The sequence below is a fragment of the Mobula hypostoma genome, chromosome 10 (assembly GCF_963921235.1).
Source record: "Mobula hypostoma chromosome 10, sMobHyp1.1, whole genome shotgun sequence".
NCBI lineage: Eukaryota > Metazoa > Chordata > Chondrichthyes > Myliobatiformes > Myliobatidae > Mobula > Mobula hypostoma.
Genome location: NC_086106.1, coordinates 48,937,466 through 48,962,844, shown reverse-complemented (window position 1 = coordinate 48,962,844; position 25,379 = coordinate 48,937,466). Strand labels below are relative to the sequence as shown.

The 25,379-nt window shown below is 40.2% G+C and overlaps 1 protein-coding gene across 8 annotated transcripts in view; it reads left to right on the top strand.

Moving 5' to 3' along the window:
• Positions 1-25,379, top strand: part of hdx (highly divergent homeobox) — a 152,018-nt gene that overhangs the window by 70,010 nt on the left and 56,629 nt on the right. The window lies entirely within an intron of this gene.

Below are 25,379 nucleotides of genomic sequence, written 5' to 3'. Positions count from 1 at the left end.
CAGTTTGCTACTGTATAACTACATGTACTGCAGTATCATTGTATAAGAGCATTAAGGGAAAAGAAGGGTCCATCCAGATGACTGAAATTCCCCTGAACTGTCTCATTATCCCAGCTCTCTCAAAACTGTGCCTAGCAGTACTTAGTTCAGTTCAACTATTTTGGCCTACATCAAAATTTGGTATCAAATTATTTCATACCTTTGTTACACTCAATAAACACTATTGTTGATTAATCTTAAGCTCTTAGTTACATTCCAATTTCATCTCCTGCTTTATTTACCTTCAAAGAGGTCCCACATCTTCAATTTAACATCCTGTGGAATTCAAAGTTATGAAGCAATCTTGGAGCTAAGGTGGGTTAATGAAGTTCAGATAGAATTTGGGTAGAACTACCTTTATTTTATTTTGAATTTATTTATTTTATTTTATCTTAATGACAGTGCAAACATGCTAACTAACTTGCTCCTGTTGCTGCATCTGTGCTGTATTGGGACAGTGTGATTTATGTCTAGGAAATAATCTAATGGGAACAATTAATTTAAAAAGATAAAATTGTGAAAGCAGATGGTTAGCCCTATTCATATGACTTCTTTGGGCAATATTCAAAACAGTGCAATTTTGAGTTGTCTTTTATACTTTGCATCTTTTTCTAGATTTTAGAATTTATTGGCTCTGGAAAGATGAGATAAAATCCGTCCCTTTGAATTTCAAAGGAGTTGCAATACAGATGAAAACAGTGGTGCAGCTAGTAGAGCCATTGCCTCACAATGCCAGTGACAGTTTCAGTCTCAATGTCAGTGGGGTTTACACATTTTGCCTGTGACCGGTGGGTTTCCTCCAGATGCTTTAGTTTCCTTCCATATCCCAAAATCATCGGAGTTACTAGGTTATTGACTGCTGTAATTCACCCATAGTGTGGGAATGGGTTGTACAATCTAGGGAGAGGTGATGGGGAAAGGAATTCAACTGGAAAACAAGGGATTACTATAGGATTGGTATGAATGGGTAGTTGAGTATCTTTGTTGACTCCATAGGTCAAAGCTCTTTTTCTGTGCTGTATGTCTCTATGACTAAAACTTGAGAGCTCTTGGTAACTGCATAAAAACTATATGTGACTTGTACCTGGAAACACAAGACCCTTAGCTGCTCTCCGATCCTTTTTTAAAAATTTGATTTTGATTAACTTCTTTGCTCAGCTAAGTGCATGCTTCATGAATTTGTTCTTCATTATCACTTCATTAAAATCGTTCATATTTCATGTAAATGTCCAACAAATGTTAAAGAGTTGTAATTGCTACTAATTTTCATAGATCAGAGGCATGTTTCAATCTTTTCAAAAATCTTTGTTCTAATTTCTCAGCAGCATAGATTCTTCTGCTGACAAAAATCTCAGCAGGGTAGATTCTTCTGTTGGCAGCAATGCTAAGTCTCATGTCTTCTGAATATCTACCATTGTGTTATGATTGAGAATACGTTGATACACTCTCCGAAGAATAGTTGAGTATGTTCAGTTAAAAGATATAATCTTAATTGTTTCTTTTAAAATATATATGGGAAAATAGTCATTCAACTAACTTGCTATCTTTGTCAAAGAGGTATAATATATCCTGGGAAAGATGGCCTCCTCCTCTACTATATGAATCTGAGAGGAATTTGTTTTTTCCCTCAATGCTGCTATCAGCAGCTTCAGATGCATCCTCCATAAACTCCATACCTCTGCTACATGCATCTTATACTGTGTGTGCTGTTTGTTCACTTTTCTCAGTAAATGTTTGCAGGGTCTTCTGAAATCAATCCCAGCATGACATTATGAATACCATTCTTGCTCTTCTTACTGTTATATGTTTTCATTCCTTTTGTTACTGTGTCATTTTTTGTTGCCAAATGCTTCGGTCCTAATCCTTTGTGAGTTTTTGCTGCCTTAATTATCAGAGATGTGTCTGAGTATTCCTTGGCTTCCCAAGTACTCCTTATACTTTCCAAGTATTCCTTGTTGGGCATCAAGGATACTAAAGCTGTAGTAGTCACATTGTTTTTGCATGACACTTAAAAAGTTAAGCTAATACTTTTTATGAAAATTCTGATGCAACTTCGTGCAACATTTGGCTTTCCCTGGATGTGTAGTTGTTTGGATCTTGAACCTATGTGAACTACTAATGGTTGGAAAAGGGCAATATAGGCGGCTTAACTCTGAGCTTCTGTTGTAAACCTGAATGAGAGCTAGCTATTTGGGGAAAAATAGCAGTGAAAACAAGCCAGTACTCCAGCCCACAGCATTTTAAAAAATGGGTTCTCGGATATCTAATTTAAAACTTGGCAGCCAAGCTCCATCTTGTGGCCAGTGTGTGAGGAAGTTGCGGTCTCCAGAGCTGTGATTAAATGAGAAATTGTTGGAAAAACTCATCCTTACACCTGGTGAAAAGCATTAACACTCCTTGCTGCATAGCTGGTGTCTGACTTTGAGTATCTTTCAGATTTCCTGTATTTGTAGTATTTTACTGCTGATTTGATAATTGGTTTCAGTGAAAAGATGACTATTAATGGAGTCTTTGATCAGAACAAAACATAGAACATAGAACATAGAATAGTACAGCACAGTACAGGCCCTTCGGCCCACAATGTTGTGCCGACCCTCAAACCCTGCCTCCCATATAAGCCCCCAACTTAGATTCCTCCATATACCTGTCCAGTAGTCTCTTAAACTTCACTAGTGTATCTGCCTCCACCACTGACTCAGGCAGTGCATTCCACGCACCAACCACTCTCTGAGTAAAAAACCTTCCTCTAATATCCCCCTTGAACTTCCCACCCCTTACCTTAAAGCCGTGTCCTCTTGTATTGAGCAGTGGTGCCCTGGGGAAGAGGCGCTGGCTATCCACTCTATCTATTCCTCTTATTATCTTGTACACCTCTATCATGTCTCCTCTCATCCTCCTCCTCTCCAAAGAGTAAAGCCCTAGCTCCCTTAATCTCTGATCATAATGCATACTTTCTAAACCAGGCAGCAGCCTGGTAAATCTCCTCTGTACCCTTTCCAATGCTTCCACATCCTTCCTATAGTGAGGTGACCAGAACTGGACACAGTACTCCAAGTGTGGCCTAACCAGAGTTTTATAGAGCTGCATCATTACATCGCGACTCTTAAACTCTATCCCTCGACTTATGAAAGCTAACACCCCATAAGCTTTCTTAACTACTCTATCCATCTGTGAGGCAACTTTCAGGGATCTGTGGACATGTACCCCGAGATCCCTGTGCTCCTCCACACTACCAAGTATCCTGCCATTTACTTTGCACTCTGCCTTGGAGTTTGTCCTTCCAAAATGTACCACCTCACACTTGTCTGGGTTGAACTCCATCTGCCACTTCTCAGCCCACTTCTGCATCCTATCAATGTCTCTCTCCAATCTTTGACAATCCTCTACACTATCTACAACACCACCAACCTTTGTGTCGTCTGCAAACTTGCCAACCCACCCTTCTACCCCCACATCCAGGTCGTTAAAAAAATCACGAACAGTAGAGGTCCCAGAACAGATCCTTGTGGGACACCACTAGTCACAATCCTCCAATCTGAATGTACTCCCTCCACCACCACCCCCTGCCTTCTGCAGGCAAGCCAATTCTGAATCCACCTGGCCAAACTTCCCTGGGATCCCATGCCTTCTAACTTTCTGAATAAGCCTACCGTGTGGAACCTTGTCAAATGCCTTACTAAAATCCATATAGATCACATCCACTGCACTACCCTCATCTATATGCCTGGTCACCTCCTCAAACAACTCTATCAGGCTTGTTAGACACAATCTGTCCTTCACAAAGCCATGCTGACTGTCCCTGATCAGACCATGATTTTCTAAATGCCTACAGATCCTATCTCTAAGAATCTTTTCCAACAGCTCTCCCACCACAGATGTAAGGCTCACTGGTCTATAATTACACGGACTATCCCTACTACCTTTTTTGAATAAGGGAACAACATTTGCCTCCCTCCAGTCCTCCAGTACCATTCCCGTGGACAACGAGGACATAAAGATCCTAGCCAGAGGCTCAGCAATCTCTTCTCTCGCCTTGTGGAGCATCCTGGGGAATATTCCGTCAGGCCCCGGGGACTTATCTGTCCTAATGTATTTTAACAACTCCAACACCTCCTCTCCCTTAATATCAACATGCTCCGGAACATCAACCTCACTCCCATTATCCTCGCCATCATCAAGTTCTCTCATTGGTGAATACCGAAGAAAAATATTCATTGAGAACCTCGCTCACTTCCACAGCCTCCAGGCATATCTTCCCATCTTTATTTCTAATCAGTCCTACCTTCACTCCTGTCATCCTTTTTTTCTTCACATAATTGAAGAATGCCTTGGGGTTTTCCTTTACCCTACTCATCAAGGCCTTCTCATGCCCCCTTCTTAAGCTCCTTTCTTGCTTCCCTATATTCCTCAATAGACCCATCTGATCCTTGCTTCCTAAACCTCATGTATGCTGCCTTCTTCCACCTGACTAGATTTTTCACCTCACTTGTCACCCATGGTTCCTTCACCCTACCATACTTTATCTTCCTCACTGGGACAAATTTATCCCTTACATCCTGCAAGAGATCTCTAAACATTGACCACATGTCCATAGTACATTTCCCTGCAAAAACATCATCCCAATTCACACCGGCAAGTTCTAGCCTTATAGCCTCATAATTTGCTTTTCCCCAATTAAAAATTTTCCTGTCCTCTTTGATTCTATGCTTTTCCATGATAATTATAAAGGCCAGGGAGCGGTGGTCACTGTCCCCCAGATGCTCACCCACTGAGAGATCTGTAACCTGACCCGGTTCATTGCCTAGTACTAGATCTAGTATGGCATTCACCCTGGTCGGCCTGTCCACATACTGTGACAGGAATCCATCCTGGACACACTTAACAAATTCCGCCCCATCTAAACCCTTGGAACTAATCAGGTGCCAATCAATATTAGGGAAGTTAAAGTCACCCATGATAACAACCCTGTTATTTTTGCACCTTACCAAAATCTGCCTCCCAATCTGCTCCTCTGTATCTCTGCTGCTACCAGGGGGCCTATAGAATACCCTCAGTAGAGTAACTGCTCCCTTCCTGTTCCTGACTTCCACCCGTATTGATTCAAAAGAGGATCGTGCTACATTTCCCACCCTTTCTGTAGCTGTAATAGTATCCCTGACCAGTAATGCCACCCCTCCTCCCCTTTTTCTGCCCTCTCTATCCCTTTTAAAGCACTGAAATACAGGAATATTGAGAATCCATTCCTGCCCTGGTGCCAGCCAAGTCTCTGTAATGGCCACTACATCATAATTCCATGTATGTATCCAAGCTCTCAGTTCATCACCTTTGTTCCTGATGCTTCTTGCATTGAGGTACACATATTTCAGCCCTTCTACCTTACTGTCTTTACACTGTTTATTCTGCTTCTCTTTCCTCAAAGCCTCTCTGTATGTTAGATCTGGCTTTACTCCATGCACTTCTTTCACTGCTCTATCGCTCTGGGTCCTATCCCCCTCGCAAATTAGTTTAAACCCTCCCGAACCATGTTAGCAAACCTACCTGCAAGGATATTGTTCCCCCTCGAGTTCAGGTGCAACCCATCCAATCTGTACAGGTCCCACCTTCCCCAGAAGAGTGATCTATTATCTTCTGAGCAATAGAGTTCCAAACCATAATCGCAACTTGGTTTAAGTTCTTCTAAAAATCAATGTTGATCTTTGGGCCCAGCATTAATTGGCAGCAGTGTGTTGCCTATGCTCCCCATCTTCTCACGGAGAACTTCCTTGTCATTTCGGATCCTGAAGCATAAGCTTCTTTGAAGGAGCTGTCCAGATCTTTGACAGTGAGGCATTGTGTTGGGCATAAATTTCCAGTTTGTTGTAATGCCAGAAAAGCATCACTGATACGCAAAATAGTAGCTTGCTTAATCATGACACTGGCTCAGTTCCTGAAACTTCAAAGTTAAGTCAATTTTTAGAAAATATTTAAATAAAAATATCTGAAAGTAGTTAAAATAACAACTAGGGTTTTTGAAGATTATGGTGTACTTACCAGGCCCTTTTATTTTTCTTACCATTGAAATATTCCTACTCTTTAAATTGAAAAAGGATTTATAATACAGATTATCTAACATATTTGCTGGAGAACTGAAGGAAGTTTATTTTGCCTAATGCAGTGTGGTCATCCAAATTCGAGTTGTAACCCTTTCACTGTCGGCTTGTAATGAGCTAGCTGTTACTGTGATTACAAACTAACAGCAACATAACTCAAACAATGCATGAAGAATAATGATGGAAAGGACATTTCCAATAAACAAGTCTAAGGTAGATATGATGTTGTAAATATGTAATTGTTGGAGCTCATGGTTACCTGATCAATCTTGTTTGCTTCATTATATTTACTCATGGTGCCAAAACAGTTCTGCGCTGAAAAAACAGTCCAAATGAAGCATAAACAAAAATCCAGGCAACATCCAAGGAAAAAGATGTTGAATTTTCTCCAATATCGTATGTTAGCTAAGTAACTGAAAATCATCTGCACAGTCTCTGTGAATCTATAGTCTGCATGAGGATTTTATGATATTGGTATCTGTCTTTCCATATGGGTTCTGTGAGCATTTCACCATATTCTTCTGCTGTGTTCATTGTCAGTTTCCATCTTCTTTCTTTCCCCTTCTTCAGTCCCATACTGTCTCTTGAAAATGACGCCCCATTCCTTTTACCACGCGCTCTCTTGAAATAAAGTGTTAACAAGACAAATCCTATTGGCTAATTCAACAAGCCTAACTTATCAATCAACTGAAATTTTATCTTAGCAAAAAAAGGAAATAACTGATTATATTATGTAATTAAGGGAGTACTTATTCATTTTAAAAGAAAAATAAAATACCCAGCAGCATAACTGTATTAGTAAAGCATGGTCTTAAACCAGGATATTACATAATGAACAGGGATTTTGATCTGAATCTCTCAAAAATTGCACAGGGAAATTAGATCACATATCTGAGCCACGTGGAATTTACACTTTCAGGCCACTTTATTAGGTACACCTTTCTAGTACTGGGTAGAATCAGAACTGCCTGAATTCTTTGTGACATGGATTCAGTAAGGAGCTGGAAACGTTCTTTAGAGATTCTTGTCCATGTTGACATGATCGCATCATGGAGGTGTTGCAGATCTGTCATGCTGCAAATCTGTTCCACTACATGCCAAAGGTGCTCTTTTGGTTTGAGATCTGTTGACTGTGGAGGCCATTGGAGTAGGCTGAACTCACTGTCATGTTCATGGAACCAGCTTGAGATGGTGTATGCTTTGTGCCATGATGTGTTATCCTTTTGGAAGTAGCCATTAGAAAATGGAAACACTGTGACCATAAAAGGAATGCAGATGGTCTGCAACAATATTCAGGTTGGGTATGGCATTTAAGAATGCTCATTTGCTATTAAGGGGCCTAATGTGTGCCAAGAAAACATTCCCCACACAATTACACCACCACTGCCAGCCTGAACGATTGACAGAAGGCAGAATAGATTCATGGATTTATGGTGTTTATGTCAAATTCTGACTCTGCCATCTGAATGTTGCAGTAAAGCACAGTACAGCTACTTCGATTCACAATGTTTTGTGGACTTCTTAATCTACTCCATGATCAATCTATCCCTTTCCTCCCACATTGCCCTCCATTTTTCTTTTCATTCATGTGCCTAACTAAGAGTCTCATAAATGTCCCTAATGTATCTGTTTCTACTGCCACCCCAGCAGTGCGTTCCATACACTTCACATATTTGAGTTCAAAAAATCAGCCCCTGACATCACCCACCATACCTTGCTCCGATCACTTTAAAAATGTTCTCTCATATTAGCTATTGTTGCCCTGGGAAAAGGTGTCTATGCTATTAACATTTATATATTTTTGTCAAATCACTTTGTGTTCTCCTTCACTCCAAAGAGACAAGCCCTAACTTACTAAACTTTTCTTCAAGGCATGTTCTCTAATCCAGGTAGTATCCTGGTTTATCTCCCCTGCCACATCCTTCCTATAATGAAGCGGCTGAAACCGAACACAATATTCCAAGTGTGTTCTAACCAGAGTCTTATAGAGTTACAATATAACCTTATTGCTCTTGAACTCGGTCCCCCATCTAACAAAGGCCTTCTTAGCAATACACACAAACTGCTGGAGGAACTCAGCAGGTCAGGCAGCATCTAGAAAAAGAGTACAGTTGACATTTGGGGCCGACATGTCGTCTATAAGGTCCTGCTGAAGGGTTTCGGCCTGAAACGCCAATTGTACTCTTTTCCGAGAAGCTGACTGGCCTGCTGAGTTCCTCTAGCATTTTGTGTATGTTGCTCGGATGTCCAGCATCTGCAGATTTTCTTTTGTTTGTGATAGGCTTTCTTAGCCACCTTATCAACTTGAGTGGCATCTTTAAAGGATCTCTGAACTTGGGTCTCCAACATCCCTCTGTTTCTCTACACTGCGAAGAATCTTGCCATTAGCTTTGTGTGTCAGTTCAAGTTTATACGGATTGAATATGTTTGCAGGTATCATTTGTTTAGTGTGTTTTGTATATTTTTTTCTTTTTCGGATATTTATTTAAGGCTACAAAAGCAAGGACCTTCTATTAATGCTGCTTCTACACTTGTGATTTAAGTAAGAAAATGTCACGGTAGCAAAGAAGTAATATGTGCACCATGATAATAGATCTCTTTAATTTGAGGATTGTGGAGTAGTAGTGATTGTGTTAGGGAGGAAATGTTATAAATTAACATTATTGCTGCTTTTCTTGGTAGCACAGATCTGAAGGGAGAGGAGACAGTTTTGAAGTAACTGTATGTGTGGTGTCTTGAAAAAGTACTCAGCACCCAACCCTTTGTTCACATAAATGAGTACAGGTCCACAATTCCTTATCCGAAATCCCTCGGGCCAGTTGCATTTCGGAATTCAGAATTTTTCAGATTTCAGACCATCCCCTCCCCCCCCCATACCAAAAATCACGTATGCTCAAGTCCCTTATTTAACTTGTCTCAGTGCGGTGGACTTTAGGACCCAGCAGTGCACCAAACCTACGCACATCCTCCCGTATACTTTAAATCATCTCTAGATTACTTATAATACTTCATACAATGTAAATGCTATGTAAATAGTTGTTATACTGTATTGTTTAGGGAATAATGACAGGAAAAAAATTATTTCCAATAAAACATAAAAATATACAGCTTAAAACGAACCAAATCAAACACATGGTAAATAACTTAATTGGAATAAATGTAGAACATCACTGTCACTGTCACGATAAAACTTCAGTAACTTTTCTTTCTGTTTATTTAAATCATATACAGTGGTAGTTCGGACACTATTTTCTTCAGTCAGACGCCGCACAGACACACCACGATTGAGCTTCTGCAATAACTCCACTTTCTGTGTTATTGATAATGATAGATGCTTCCTTCTCTTTTTCTCATTGTTACCTATAGGGGTATCTGTAGCTCTTTATGACATTTTCACAGTGAAATTAAACACAAAGTCAACAGTGAACACAAAATACCAGCGAACAGCAAATGCACGTGTAACCAGTACGAGAGCTGAGCCACAACTGACTTCTGGCGGTCTCTGCTAGTGCTGCCACGTCACACCTGAGTGACGTCAGCTGTTGGTGAAAAAAACTTCGGTTTTCAGAGCTTTTTGGATTTCAGAATTTCGGATAAAGGAATGTGCACCTGTATTACAACCAGTGATTTTGTTCAATTTAACTGAGAATTTTTATTTGTGAATCATACACTCCTTTTTTTTTCACAACAGAGCCCCAAAAAACAAGGAAGATAGTAAAACATGAAAAACTAAAAATTCAAAACCTGAAATATCAGCAGTTGAAAAGTGTTCATCCCCTTTGCTCAGTACTTCTTTCAACCACATCTCGCAGCTATTACAGCCTTTTTGGATAAGTCTCTATTTGCTTTGCACAATGTAATGGAGCAAGATTTTCCCGTTCCGCCTTGCAAAATTGCTCAAGCTGGGCCACTCTATGGTTGCTCTGGCAGTGTGCTTTGGTTCGTTGTCCTTCTGAAAGACTAACTTCCTCCCCAGTTTAAGCTTTCTGGCAGAGACTAGCAGGTTTTGATCCAGTATCTCTCAAAGTATTTAGCAGCATTGATCTTGCCATCAATCTTGACCAGATTTCCAGTCTCTGCTGCTGAAAAGCATCACTATAGAATGTTGCTACCTCCACAATACCTCACAGTAGGAATGGCGTTACCTGGCTGATGTACATTATTAGATTTACACTACACGTATTGCTCAGTGTTGAGACCAAAATGTTCCACTGTAGCCTCATTCGACCACAAGACCTTTTTCCACTTCTTTATAGTTTCTTCTAACTGACGCTTTGCAAAGTCTTGATGAACAAGGATGTGCTTTTTACTTAGCCAGGGCTGCTGCTTTTCCATTCTTTCATAAATGTTCTTTTTGTGTAAGACTTTCTTAGAGATTGTAGAGTCATCAACTTTATATCCAGTTGGAGACATTGACTTCTGCAGTGCACTCAAAATGTCTGCTGGTGTCACAGTAACCTCTCTTACAAGTGCCATTCTTCTCTGGCAACTAAGTTCAGAGGAGCAGCCTGACCTGGGCAGTGAGGCTACGGTTTAATATTTTTTCCACTTTTTCACAATGGGCTGCACTGAGCCTTGAGGTATATTCAGTGCCTTTGAGATGGTCTTGTACCCTTCCCCAGATGTGTGCTTCTCTATTATCACTTCCGTGACATGTTTTGAATGCTCTTTTGTCTTCATTTTGATTTGGTCTGTTGAAAATTTACCATACTTGTTGGACCTCACAGAGGCGGGGGGAGTAGTATTTATTCTTATGAATTTGTTGAAAATAAGTGATCCTGCAATTTTCGATATCAACAAATTGATGAGTTGGTAAGGTAGGAAAGTTAGCGTGGTAATTACAAAGTGGGTGAATACTTTTTAAGCCTCACAATTTTGGTTTGTAATTTTTAGTAAATTGTTGACAAGTTTTGGAATTTTTCTTTTGATTTGACATATTGCACAATGTTTTGTAGATCAAAAAATCCTAATTCAATATATTTTAAATTTAGAAAATGAGACAGTAAAATGTAAAAATAGTTGTGGGGGCTGAATACTTTTTCAAGGCACTTTATCTTTCCTCATACAGTTTAGCCAACCAGTTTTTAGAGTTCCATTTTGACTTTCGACTCCTTGTAGATAGTGGATGGTATAGGCAGGCAAAGTGATGTAAGGCTTTTGCTAACTCTTGTATCACTTTACCCATAGGGTCAGGACCATTATCAGCTGAGATCTTCCCAGGGATTCCAAACCTAGGACTAAAGTGTAAGAAGAATTACAGTGCCATTTCTATGAGCTGGGTAGGCTTCTACTTATTAAGGAAACAAACATCCAATAACAAATTCATGTTATAATGCACACATCTAGGTAACTGCATTATTCGCCTCACATCTTTACCTCCTTTTTTCCATAGGATCTCTGGTTCTTGAGCAAGTAAGCATTTGGTTGCATCAACATTCTGTGACTGGGAAAAGCTCAGGACTTGATGTTCAAAACTAGTGGGATAGGATTAAGCTCGCTATATGTAGACAGTTGCCTGGGGAAATACTGAAAGAATTCCCTCCAGAAAGGTAGAGCTAGCTTCCATTCTACATAAGAGATGGTTAATCATGGTCACATATCTGGTACAGTGGTGTAACATGAAAAATGACATGCAGGCTTACATCAGGTGACAATTTAAAAAGCGGTATGGCATCAAGTGGCAATTTTATCGTGTCAGCAACACATACGCAATCTAAGCAAAGGATGAAACCAGCAAGAGAAGAACACTGTGATGGTCCTGCAGCAATTGCTTCACAGATTTTTCCTATCAATGGTGTGGTTCCTCTGCAGGTTATTGTGCCATACAGTGGATCTATTCGATCTCCCACCCTTCCCAGTTCAAATAAGCATCACTTATCCATTTCCCCCAGTTGATGCTGCCTGACCTACTGAGCTCCCCCACTGTTTTATGTTTTGCTCCGGAGTGTAGAATCTGCACTCCTGTGTCTCTATCAGTGATGGAAATTGGACTGATCTCTATACCGCAATTAACAGCAGAAAAATAAAGTAAAATTTTCCTAAATAATTTTATTTATTTATTTAGCAATACGGCTCGGAGCAGGCCCTTCCAGCCCTTTGAGCCGCACCATCTCAGAAAGCCCTGACAACACACATTTAACCCTAACCTAATCAGGGGACAATTTACAATGACGTATTAACCTATCCGGTATGCCTTTGAACAGTGGGAGAAAACTGGAGGACCTGGGAAAACCCACGTTCCACAGGGAAGACGTACAGAGACTCCTTACAGAGCTTGTCCGAATTGAACTCCAGACGCTGATGGCCTGAGCTGTAATAGCATCATGCTAACTACTACGCCAACTTGCTCGAAGTTTCTTTTCCTGTTATCATGTTCTTGTCTGCAGTGGGATGTCAGCTGCAGAATTCGTCAGATTAAAATTGGCCAAATCTTGCTTCTGCCAGGAAATTGGTTGCTTTACCTGACTTCCAATGTTTACAATCATAAAAATTATGCTTCAAAGTTTCAGGAAAACCCTGCATGCTTGTATTGATTTTTTGGAAAGCAAGCACCTTATTGAGAAATACCAAGAAAGGAAGAATTGAACATAGCAAGTCTCATTTTGAGTTGCTTTTGGTTTGAAGATGGTGTGAGACTATTGAATTCCTTCTTTCACCTTCATCTGTTTGCGCTTCTGTTCAATCCAAATATTTCTGGCTTGTAGGAGACATGTGTCTATTTTCTGGCTGTATTGTATTTTGTGGAGTGTTTATCATAGTAATCTGTCAGGTGGGTTGGGGCGTGGTAGAAGCCAGTGAGTGTAGTTACGTATTTTCTCTTTGTCTTAGTTGTTTATTCTAGTAGTGAGGGGTTAAGCCACGGAGAGTGATATTTTTTGTTGACTGTTAATTGGGATGATTTTGGGACACCAACTAGATTTCTAACTTCGCTTAAGTGCCAACCTAAATACTAAAATACTAACGTCGCTTAAATACGAACTTTGTTAGTTCAACCGCTAACCTTGTTACTTCGCTGATTTGAATGCTATATCGCTAACTTAGTTCCTTTAGTTTATTATTGTTACAAGTTCATTTGCCTTTGTTGGTTTCATAATAAATCATCGAATGTACCTTTTTCGGCTTTGGAACTTAATTATTCTGGAAGTGCGTTATACAGTGTTGATCCCCTGGCTTAGTCTCTCAGAGGTTTTGGTTTGTTTTAAAGTAACTGCAACATTTTGTGAACAAAAAAAAAGTTATATCAAACGAACACCAGTCTACGGCTAAAGATTGCCCTGGACCCATTGGTGAAATTAGAATCTCAACACTGAGAAGTCAGAACAGCTTGTGGCGAGTAAGACCTTATGTTGATTCTTTTTGCGTTTTTGTGGTTTGAACACAATTTTGAATGGCCTGTTCATTGGGGACCATCGCTCGATATTGCGGTGTTTCCTAAGGGTTTGTCACTTCACTTTATTAAAGTGCTGAACTATTCTGGTTGCTGATGTTTGAATTGAGGGCTGTTTGCTCAGTCTGGTTTAAGCACTATGGGTGTGCGGACAGTTTGTTTGTTGATTACATTTATTAAATCAAATGCGGGTGAACAAAGAGTTAATTGTGAATTGTGCAACTAGAGAAAGTAACATGAGAGTCAAAGCGTGGAATTGGCGCCAATAACCCTGGAACCAGGGCTTGCAAAAGAGAAGTTAAAGCTAAGACTAATCCAGTCGAAAGTCTTCAAAAAGGAGTATGAAACACATGTGAACAAAATTAAATGTTTAATACCATAATTTAATGAACATATGAAAATTAAAGAAAATGCCTCAGATGCAATCTCATTTTGAAGAATTGACTAATCCCTGTGAAGCTGTTGCTAAGCAACATCACATGGTAATCTCATTACTTCCCAAGCTCGAACAGGAAAGACAAAATAGATGTTTTCCCAGCATTGATCAGTATTGTCATGCATTCATAGAAGATTTGAAACAATGGTTGAACCAAGCACATTATATTTAAGGTATTTGTTACAAGTGAACATGTGTCTCACCTTCCATCAGGCAATGTTTCTCAAATTCCAAGGCATGTTTTGTCTTCACATAGAGCAGGTGACCCACAGAATGACATGAACCCAAACGGCAATGTGTCTAATGTCAGCCCTTGAATTCCGTTGCAGGAAGAAAATCTTCCTCATCTGCTACCTTCTCTGCACACATTAAAACAAGCTGTTTTCAGCTGCATTAATCGCATGTCAACAGTTATCAAAAAGACAAACATGCTGGAAGAGCAAGAGGAATTGCTACAGAAAAGGAAGGAACAGCTTTAGTTGGAGGAAGAAATTGCTGCACATATAACCAGAATTAATGTGATAAGGACTTCAAGTGTGGTGAGAGCTCAGAGTGCTCCAGTAGGACAGTCCTATAGTGTGAGTTCCTATGTTGAAAAGGCACAAACAAAAACAAAAACACCCAATGTCAATACCGATTCATTTGTTCCTCAAGTATTTGTGAAACGTGAATAAGAGCCCTCAGAAGTAGTGCAGGGTGTTTACTTGCAGCCTAAACGAGACACTCTGAACCTATGTATTATTTAATAGCTCAAAGAGCTCATATGAACATTAATCTACGGCATGGAAATACTCCTGTTTTAGCTGATAGAGGTCAAAGTAGTACTACTGATATTATGAGAAAGCAAAATGAAATAACAACCTTAGTGGTACAAGAGCAACTCAATTCACCTTTGCCTAAAAGAGAGATTCAATCTTCGATGGAGATCCATTGCAGTATCATGCATTCATTAGGGCTTTTGAAAACAGTGTTGAAGACAAGATTGATAGCTATAGAAATTGTCTCTATTTCCTTGAACAGTACACTAGAGGTCACCCTAGAGAACTTGTCAGTTGTTGCCAAAATGTCAACCCTGAGACAGCTGGGGCTTTACTACAGGAACATTTTGGTAATGAACAGAAAATTACATTGCCTTCATGGAGAAGGCTCTTCCTCAGGTACCTATCAAATCTGAAGACGTGAAAGCACTTCAAACCTACAGTCTTTTTCTTAGAGGCTGTTGTAATGCCATGGAAGAAGTGCAGTACATGTTTACCGTAAATAAATTGCCCTATATGCTTAGGAATAAATTGAGAATGGTGGTCTGTAAACTGCAAGAAAGGCACAAATGTAAGATTATTTTCACTGTCATTGTTGATTTTATAGAAAGGCAAGTAAAGATTGCTACACACTCAGTGTTTAGGAATATACAGGATGCTACATCACCAGCAATAAGCAAAAGTGTAAATAAAACTAAGTCACAATTTTGTTCTAAGACTAAGGAAACGGCTTTGCCACTAATGTGGCCACTGTGAGAAGTAAAGCTAAAATTGAGCCAGGGACAAATGAAAGGGGAATGGTCTTGTCAGTCAAAAGGGTTTGTTTCTTCTGTGAGGGTGATCACACATTGGATTTGTGCCCCCATCTGGAGAAAAGGGCTCATAGTGAGAAGGTAGCCTTCCTAAAGGAAAATGGTGTCTCCTTTGGCTGTTTGTGTATAAGAATAGTCAGCAAGGATTGAAGGAATGAAGTATGTATACTTCATATTCACTCTGATGAAAAGGGTGCAGAATCAAAACACGCTGTGAAAGATTCAGACTCAGCACTGAGTAGTGCCCTGATATCTAATGGTCTTACAGGGACTGGCAATCATGGTTGTAAACTTCCCATAGTTCCAGTACAAGTGAAGTCTAAGAAGAGTAACAAGACAGTGGGCACTTATGCTTTCCTAGATCAAGGAGGTACAGCAGTGTTCTGCACAGAGAGCCTCATAAACAAGCTCAGTCTCACAGGACATGTATTCTCTTATGCACCATGGGTCAAGAGAAGGTCATGAGTACCTACATTGGTTCAGGATTGGAAGTGACTGGCTTAGATAGTAAAAACTATTGCAAACTACCTAACATTTATATGCAGGAAAGTTTGCCTGTCGATATAGGGAACATTCCTGATCAGAGGGATCTCTGGAATGGTTTCACCTGAAAAATGTCTCTTTGCTAGAGATTGAATCAGAATTTGAGCTGCTGATAGTTACAAATGCGACTAAAGCATTGGAGCCGTTGTAAGTGACTCGTAGTGTTAATGATGGACCCTATGCAATTAGAACAATGTTGCTTTGGACTGTGAATGGACCACTGAAGGGAGACCATGGTGATAGGAGAGACTGTGCACAACCAGAGCTGACAGTTAAAAGGAACTCAGTTTTGAATTTGGATAAGTTTTGGCAGTGGCCATTCAAGTCAGACTTCCCTGAATGCAGTCAGGATGAACAACCTGGTTTGTCAAGAAAAGATCATGGAGCTGATTACAAATTCTGCAAGACCTGTGAATGACTCCTACCACGAGGAATGCTGCAGATACTGGAAATTCAAGCAAAAGGCGCAAAAAATGCTGGTGAACGCAGCAGGCCAGGCAGCATCTCTAGGAAGAGGTACAGTCGACGTTTCGGGCCGAGACCCTTCGTCAGGAATGTTCCGGTATAATATGCTAATGCCTGACTGGAAACATTGTGCTGATAGTTGACAACTCTATGCCTGGAAACTCATGGATCATGGGAAGAGTCATTCAGGTCTTTCCAGACAAAAAAGGATTTGTGCGGGAAGTGTGCGTCAAGACCTTGACCAGCTGTCAGGACAGGCCTATAACTATTCTCTTTTCTATAGGGGGCAGAGGTTTGAGGAGCTGCGGCTCTAGAAGCTTCATGACTTTAACTTGACTTACTGGCTTGACAGAGAGTGGTGGTAAAGATCACTCTGTACTAGGCTAAGTGCTGGTAACTCTGGCCTAAATGACTGTTGCATGGCTTAACTGGAAAAAGGAGGAGAAATGACATTTGTATAAATGTTAAGATGCTTGTCCTTGAAGATCTTACGTCTCCTATTTTAGTAGGTATGTAGTTGTAATGATTGTAGTGTAATAATTAGGGGCAGGTTTGTAGGAGCAATGTATCTATTTTCTGTTTGTATTTTATGGCATAATTGTGATGGTAATCTATCTTGTGGGTTTGGGCATGGTAGAAGCAAATGAGCAGTTATGTATTCACGCTTTGTTGTTTAGTGGTGCGGGGTTAAGCCGCAATGAATGGCTTGTTGGGTCAGAAGGACTTGTTACCATTCTGTATCTTTAAAAATAAATAAATAAATTTGCAATTAGTTCAACAGTTTGTAAGTATGGGCACAGTTGTCATGCAGAAAATGCAGCAGTAGGCTGAAACATTTAGTTCTCACAATTGTCAATATGAGAAAGGGTTGTTATTCATTTTATTAATGTGAGTTGAGGTATAAATGTTGACAACATTGTTCATTCTTGGCTGAAATAGTAATCTGGTATTCACATTGCATTTCTGAGACAAGACTGTGATTTAATATCCGAAAGAAAGGTTAGTACTTCGTACAGTGCAGTACTCCCTCAGTAATGCGGCTTATTTTGTTTTCTGGTGAAGTGTTTGAAATGGGACTTGGACTGAAGGAAGCTGTTTATCAATTGAAGTTTGACTAATACAAAGCAGGATTGCAGTGTTTTATCCTCCATTTGTACCTCCTGACTCATTAGTAAGTTCCAATCTCCCCTCAAATACTGACCTCAATCACTTGATGCAGCTTGTTTGTCATTTTCTCTATACGTGGAAAAGAAGATGTTTAATTTATCATGAAGTGTGGTTTTGGTCTTCCTCACAAATAGAAATATTTCTGGAGGTCTGCTATATCAAAACTTTGAATAATTTCAAGGCTTCCATCTCTCCACCCACCCCTTACTATTAAAGAAAAGTGATCCTTTAACTCTTTAATGATGCACGTAGACTTGGTCTGTGAATATTTTGTTTCTTGTATTCCATTGTGTTATATACAAATTAAATACCATACTATCCTCTAGAAATAAATCTAATGAATTATTTGCAATGTGCTAATTGCCCTGATTTGCATCTTACATGAACTTATAGAAAGGTTCACTCTTTCACTGATGCTACTTGATCGAAGTTTCAAAGATTGTGTGGCTTTTGCTTTTATTCAATTTGCTTCAAATTGGGAAATTAACCTTAGAAAATAACAAGAACCAGGAGCAGGAGTAGGCCATTTGACCATTTCAATTTGGCTTCCATTTCTCTGTTAAAATTTAAAACTGGTATAATTTAAGTTAAAATTTCTTTTTCCTGTGCATGCTGCTTATATGATGTAATGTGCCTGTGATTCAGCTATCAATTTTGACTTTGAATGAACTCCGTGACTGACCCCTAGCATTTCTGTGGGAATTCCAAATATACACTATCGTTTGTGGGCAGAAATGTTTCCTGACCCCAGTCTTAAATGGCCTACTCCTTATATTGAGGCTCGGGCTCCTGGTGATAAACTCAAAATCAAGTTTATTGTCATATACACAAGTACATGTATGCATAGGTACAATGAGAAATTTGCTCAGAGCAGTATCATAGGAACATGGCATCAAATAAGCAGCATTCACAAGAAAAACACAATGTTAAATATGAGTTGTACACAATTTTTTCAAGGTAGAGAAAACACAGAACAAAAGAAGTGCATTTTCGTGCAAAGTCGTCAGAGTGTTGCCCACTGTAGTGAGACATCGTTGTCGTCGTGGCTATCCCTCAAGGTTGAGGATGATGGTCTTCGTTCTGTTGATCTACTTATGGGCTCTCAAGTGGCTTATGAGTCCAATCTTGGCTTTGGAAGTTCTTCCGCATTCAGGACAGGTAGTTCCAGATGGCAGATCGGGCTTTGGTTGTTGCTGCCTCTTTTTCCAATTTCTTCTCTTTTCTTCTAATTCTGCACATCTGTTGGCTTCAAAAGTTGCTGTTCCTTCTCAGATGATGGCTTGCCAGAGTTTCCTGTCCTTGGCATTGGTTTCCCAATTGTTGATGTGGATGTTACATTTCTTCATGTTGGCTTTTAAAACGTCTTTGAATCTCTTCTGTTGTCCGCCTCTTTTACATTAGCCTTCTTTAAACTGGGAGTAGAAGATTTGTTTCGGCAGACGTTCGTCTATCATCAGAACAACATGATCGCTCCACCTTAGTTGGTTCTTGATAACGTAGGCTTCAATGTTTGTTGTTTTTGCTTCATTTAGCACACTGACGTTGGTTCTTCTATCTTCCCAGCTGATATTTAAGATGTTTCGAAGACAGCGTTGATGGAACTTTTCAAGTGCCTTCAGATGTCATCGGTATGTTGTCCAGGTTTCTGATGCATACAAGAGCGCTGGGATTACCACTGCTTTGTACACTAACATTCTGGTGTCTTGTTTTGCTGATAGGTTCAAGAACCAGATGGTTGAAGGAAAATTGCTGTTCTTGAACCCTATGGTGTGGAACTTCTTCATGTTTCTTTACCTCCTGCCCATTGGTAGCTGTGAAAAGATGGTACGGACCGGATGGTGAGGACCTTTGGTGATGGAGGTTGCCGCCTTGAGGCAGTGTCTCCTGTAGATACTACCAGCGGTGGGAGCACTGTGCTGGTCCACTACTCACTGAAGCTTCTTGCATTCCTGCACATTCGAGTTACATGCCAGACCATGATGCAACCAATGATGATGCTTTCAACAGTACATCTGTAGAAGTTTGTTAGTGTTCAGTGACAAGTAGAACCTCCTTAACTGCCTAAGTGAGCTTGTGATTGCATCTCTGTGCTGAGTCTAGAACCGGTCATCCGATATGTAAATGCACAGGAATTTAAAGCTGCTGACTCTGCACTTCAGATGCCCCAGTATAGACTGGCACATGTTCACACTCATTCCACTTCCAGATATCAATAATCAGCTCTTAAACTGTGCTGACATTGAGCAGGTTATTGTTGTGGCACCATTCAACCAGATGTCGACTCATTGCCATCTGTGATTTGTCCAACAACAGTAGTGGCAGCAGTGAATTTGAAGGCGGCAATGGAGTGGTACATTTCATAGTCACGTGTGTATAGAGAGTGGAGCAGTGGACTAAGCACGTAGCCTTGTGTTAGATCAGCGGGGAGATGTTATTACCAGTCTTCACTGACTGAGGTCTACCAATGAGGAAGTCAAGTATCCAGTTACAGAGGGAGATGCAGAGGCCCAGGTCTTGAAGCTTGATGATTAGCTTGGATAGGATGATTGTGTTGAACACTGAGCTGTAGTCGATGAGCAACAGCCTGACCTTTGTAGTTTCAGTTGTCTAGATGGACCAGAGCATAGAGAAGAACCAGAGAAATTCCATCTGCTGTTGACCTGTTATTTCCATAGGCAAATTGAAGTGGATCCAGGCTATCTCTGAGGCAGGAGTTGATTCACACCACAACAAACCTCTCGAAGTACCTCATTGTGATTCTCGTAAGCACCACTGGGCAGTAGTTATTGAGGCTGGTCACCACACTCTCCTTGGGCACCAGTAGAATAGATGACTTTTTGAAGCAGAAGTGGACCGCACACTGCAGAAGAAAGAAGATGAATATGTCCATGTGTACTCCAGCCATTTGGTTGACATAAATCTTTACTATTTCACCAGGTATGCTCTTTGGACCAGATGCCTTTTGTGGATTCACTCCTTAGAAGGATGCTCAGCTCTCAGCCTCAGAGACTGAAGTTATAGAGTTTTTACTGGGGGCACATTGGGTCTATCATAGTTCTCTCTATCTCTTTTTCTCTTCAGTTGTCCATTGAAATCCGCTGACATCCACTCCTTTAATGGTGAGATCTTTGATAACTATACAGTCCTATCCCGGACACACAAGCTCTATCGCAGGTGGGACATGTATAAGTAGTAGCGGTGGTGGTATTGGTAGCAACCATGGCTGCATTTCTCCTGGCTCTCTTCTGCTGTCTTCTGGTTGTTATTTCCATCTCCAGAATATGAACCTCGTCCCTACACAGCTGTCGCCAAGTGGTATGGCCACCAGCAACCTCTTCCAGGTCCTCGGGTCTGATCTTGCACTTCCTTAAAGCACTCTTCATCTGATCCTTATAGCGCTTCTTCGGCCTTCCAGCTGAGCGTCGACCATGATGTAGCTGGCCATATAACACTCTGCGGGGTAGCTAACATGGGGGCATCCTTATCACATGCCCCAGCCACTGCAGCTGATGCTGGGTGATCATGGCCTCAATACTTATGCAGTTGGTCTTTACAAGTATTTCAGTGTGAGGCATCCGCTCACGCCAGTTAATTCCCAGGATGCGCTGGAGGCAGCTTATGTGGAAGCGCTCCAAGGACTTGATGTGACGGCTGTATACGGCGACCTTTTGTGGAGGGATGAAGGCTCCTGTTCTGAAAAACTCTACACCGAAGTCTCCCAAAGGCAGCTGATGCCTGTTTAATGCGGCTCTGGATGGCGTTGTCAATGCCGCCATCCTCAGAAAGAATGCTCCCCAGATATTTGAAAGATGGCACTATTGACAGCTTTTCATCACCAACAGTGAAGGCAGGTAGAGTGGGTGGGACACTGGTACCGGTTTCTCCCGCCATCCGAAGGTAGAGCGTTGCTATGAAATGGTTCATAAGCCGGAATGTCATAAAGCGAAGAAGCAATTACCATTTATTTATATGGGAAAATTTTGTGAGCGTTCGCAGACCCAAAAATAACCTACCAAATCCTGCCAAATAACACATAAAACCTAAAATAACGGTAACATAGTAGTCATAGTCATAGTCATACTTTATTGATCCCGGGGGAAATTGGTTTTCGTTACAGTTGCACCATAAATAATAAATAGTAATAGAACCATAAATAGTTAAATAGTAATATGTAAATTATGCCAGTAAATTATGAAATAAGTCCAGGACCAGCCTATTGGCTCAAGGTGTCTGACCCTCCAAGGGAGGAGTTGTAAAGTTTGATGGCCACAGGCAGGAATGACTTCCTACGACGCTCTGTGCTGCATCTCGGTGGAATGAGTCTCCGGCTGAATGTACTCCTGTGCCCACCCAGTACATTATGTAGTGGATGGGAGACATTGACCAAGATGGCATGCAACTTAGACAGCATCCTCTTTTCAGACACCACCGTGAGAGAGTCCAGTTTCATCTCCACAACATCACTGGCCTTACGAATGAGTTTGTTGATTCTGTTGGTGTCTGTTACCCCCAGCCTGCTGCCCCAGCACACAACAGCAAACATGATAGCACTGGCCACCACAGACTCGTAGAACATCCCCAGCATCGGGGGACTTCCGGTAGCGCTCATGGAGTGAAGTCGCGTTCTTGACTCGCTCCATTACCTCTGAGTTTTTTCTCTCTATGGTCAGCTATACTTTAATTAACTATTAAGGCATCAATTTTTACAATACTTTGAATTAAACTGAATTCTCTGACAATTGGATGATACTGAGATCGGCTATGTCTAAGAACGGGAAAGACGGCAAGGATGGTAAACCTCCGGTTAAACCGAAAGCTACGGATCTCCCTCCGACTGAATCACCGGTGACTTTGGAAGCTATATCGGAGTTAATTCAGAGGGAAATTTCAACCTCTGTTAGGGAGATGATTCGTACAGAAATTATGGGCTCTGTTAAAGACCTGATTCATATGGAAATCTCAACTAAGTTCCAGAAAATTGCCGATTTAATTGATAAGATGCAAACATGTATTGCGGAACATCAGTCGGCTATATCTGGTCTTCAAAAATCCGCGCAACAAAGTGAGCTTAAGATGGGGAAAGTCGAAGAAACAATTAATGTAATGAAGAAGAAACTTGACTTTTTGACTTTTAAAAACTCTGACTTGGAATCTAGAATGCGACGGCAGAATTTACGAATGATTGGCGTCAGGGAAGCCGTGGAAGCTAACAACCCTATGAAATATTTCTCCCAACTTTAAAAAGATGCATTCCCTACTGTATTTCCTGACCAACCACCGCTACTGGATCGTGTTCACAGAATTCCATCATACTCGTCTAGGTCAGATAGACCTAGGCATGTTATCTTACGTTTTCATTACTTTCAAGACAAGGAGAGACTGTTTCGATTCGCTCGATCTAAAGGTTTCATTGATTTTTCGGATCTTAAGTTCCGATTCGTGGAAGATTTCAGTAAACCAATCTGGGACCAACGGGTCCGTTACAGATCCGTGATGTCGGAATTCTATAAGATGGATTTAAGACCAGCGCTGCTGTACCCTGCACGTCTAAGGATTCGCATGTTAGATGGAGCTCTTCGTTTTTTTGATTCTCCATCGGATGCCCAGAGTTATCTGGATCAACTTTCATCTTCAACATCTTAATTGCCTTTTTTTAATTTTCTCCGTTGATCGGAGGCTGTGAATTGGTTGGTTTTAACTTTTCTGTGCCCTATTTGGGCAGAAAAGTTTACTTTCGATTTCTTAATATGGCTGCTAAACTTTCTTTTTAACTGCGTCATTTCTTTCTTTTCCCAGGGGATTCTGGGTGGTTACTTCCCTTTTGTCATCTTACGTATTTCCTGTGCGGCCTTAAATTTTGTAGTTTTTTTTAAATTTTATTCTGTTTTGCTTTTTATAATCATTTTATGTTAATAATCCTATTTTTTTTGTTGCTGTGTCTATTCATGAGTTTGAGGTTTATTGTGGTTTTTTTTAATATATACTTTCCGGCTTTTGTTCTGTTCTGTGTGTATTTTAATTGAGCTAACTTTTTTTTTACTTATTTTTTTTACTGTTTTACAATTAGCTGATCCTTTTCATATTTATACCTTTTTTTTAGGGAGCGTATACCGGAAGTCATGGGGGTAGTTTTAGCGCTTGCTTCTTTCTGGCGGGTCTGCTTTAGATTTCGCCTTGGGGTCCTGGGGTGGGGGGCGGTGGGAGGGGCTTCACGTTTTAGTTTGTTTCTCTTTGGGCTATATACATTATTGAAGTATTGGTTACGTCCTTTTCCCCGGTATCTTTTGTATGTTCTGTTTCCTCTCCGGGTCTGTGGGTCGCGCCTATTGTCAATCCTCCTTGTTATGGGTTGACTTTAGGATTTATGGAGTCTATTATTAATTTTGTCTCCTGGAATACTAATGGTCTTAATCATCCTATTAAAAGGAAAAAAGTTTTTAAAGTGTTCCGGAGACTTAAAGCACAAATTTTATTTTTACAAGAGACCCATGTACGGAGGGGGGACAGACTACGTTTTTTCAAATTTTGGAAGGGACAACAATTTCATTCGAACTCCAATGCTAAGATTCGAGGCGTCTCTATTTTTATAGACTCCTCAGTTACTTTTATACAACAGGATATTATCTCTGATCCGAATGGTAGATTTTTATTGGTTAGTGGTTTATTATTTAATAAAAAAGTAGTTTTGGTTAATGTTTATGCTCCTAATATGGATTGTCCGGAATTTTATAAATCATTGTTTGATCAGTTTCCGAATTTGAACGAGTTTTCATTGATTTGGGGCGGAGATCTTAATACCTGTTTATCTCCAGCTTTGGACCGTTCGGCTCCTTTACGGACTTTACCTAATAAATCTGCAAATTTGATTAATTTTTTCCTTTCTGATTCTGGGTCGACGGACATTTGGCGTTTTCTGCATCCTCAGGAAAAAGATTTTTCCTTCTTTTCACATGTTCATCATTCCTATTCAAGAATTGATTATTTTTTCATTGATTCTCGTCTCATTCCTTCAGTGATTAAATGTGATTATGATTCTATAACCATTTTGGATCATGCTCCACTTAAGCTTTCTATTAAAATTATGGCCAATATACCAAACAATAGACAATGGCGTTTTAATTCGCTGTTGCTTCAGGACTCGGACTTTGTTAATTTTATGAATGAACAGATTGAGCTTTTTTTTACAATTAACCATACAGAAGATATTTCGGTTAACACTCTTTGGGACACTTTTAAAGCCTATATTCGGGGTCAGATTATTTCGTATTCCGTTGCTTTGAGGAAGAAACAGAAGCAGGAGGAGATGGTAATTGTGGACAAGATTAAAGAAATTGATAAGAAATATGTTATGGCTCCTTCTGAGGAGCTATACAAACAAAGAACTGAACTTCAAATGGAACACAGTTTACTACTCTCGTCCTCGATTGTAAACCAATTAAAGAAAACAAGAAGTGATTTTTATGTTCACAGTGATAAAATTGGCAAGCTGCTGGCTAATCAATTGAAATCTAATTATGTTAAATCTCAAATCAATCAGATTTATAACCAAAATGATCGATTGATATTGGATCATGTGGGGATTAATCAAACCTTTTGTGATTTTTATTCTTCTTTATACCAATCAGAGTCTCCTCGAGATTCTAAATATATGAATGATTTTTTAGATAAGTTAGACTTCCCTCT